Source organism: Chrysochloris asiatica, unplaced genomic scaffold, assembly GCF_000296735.1.
Source record: "Chrysochloris asiatica unplaced genomic scaffold, ChrAsi1.0 scaffold00275, whole genome shotgun sequence".
Lineage (NCBI taxonomy): Eukaryota > Metazoa > Chordata > Mammalia > Afrosoricida > Chrysochloridae > Chrysochloris > Chrysochloris asiatica.
In genome coordinates, this window is record NW_006408793.1 from 1140914 (window position 1) to 1142188 (window position 1275).

The following is a 1275-nucleotide window of genomic DNA, read 5'->3' on the forward strand; positions in this document are numbered from 1 at the left end:
TAGATAGAGATGAAGTCTGCCTGTGTGCATGACTGAGGAGAGGTTGCCCTGACTGGAAGAACGATGCTATGTATACAAAGGAGAACCAATAAGACTAAGCTCAGATTTATCAGTAGAAACCGTACAGACAAGAAGACAATAGAATGACATATAGAAAACGCTGAAAGAAAAATATTGTCAACCAAAAATCATATACCCAGCAATACTGTTCCTCAAATATGATGGTGAAATTAGGAGTTTCTTGATAAATAGAAATTAAAGGAATTTGGAATGACCAGAAGCACTTTGCAAGAAATGCTAAAGTGTGTTCTTTGGACTGAGAACCAACAATAGCAGACAACACCCTGAGATTACCATTCATGACAATACCGCCCAGAACTCAATCCAGATATAGAAGTATTTAAAGTGAAGCAAACCTACGAGACTGAAAATAGGGAACCAGAGATATCCATGTATAATGAAGTTAACTACAAAGCAAAAAGTGGGAATAGTGTAGATATAGAACTTCCAAATGGCAAGGAAGTCAAGTAGATTTCAAGATGAAACAGCCTGTTTTAAGCAGGGAAAAAGTTAATAAATTACAGGGCAACCTCAAAGATATATAACACACCTGCATATCAAAATAAAAAAAGAAGAAAATCAGGAAGATTTAGTAAACGTTAACACAGCAGAAATGAAAAAGACAAGAAAGTCCACAAGCAACATAAACTCAGCAGAGAAAATTATGTGAGACAATGAAACCAGCAGTAGTAGCACACACAAAACCACAGAAAAATATCAACAATCAATTCATACCTTTAGATAATTACACTGAATGTAAATGGGTTCAGTGCATTTGTCAAGAGACATTAAGAGCAGAATGGATAAGAAAACAATCCATCAATATGCTATCTACAAGAGACATATCAAAAAGGTGGAGACAGCCTAAAGGCCCATCAACAGAAGAATGGTTTAACAAACTTTGGTACATGCACACAGTGGAATACTACGAAACTTTGAAGAATAATGATGAATCTGTGGAACACCTCACAACATGGGTGAAACTGGAGGACATTATGCTGATTTAGTCAATCACAAATGGACAAACATTGTATGGGATCAATATTGTAAACAGTTAAAAAAAAAAGGTTTTCTTGATAAAAGAAACAATCTATGATGGTTATGGAGGCTGGAGAGAAGAGAAAACTATTCGTGGCTTAGAGGGTTTGTTGTTGTTAAGTGCCATCGAGTCGATTCTGACTTGATTCCTACATAACGACACTGTATAGGGTTTCC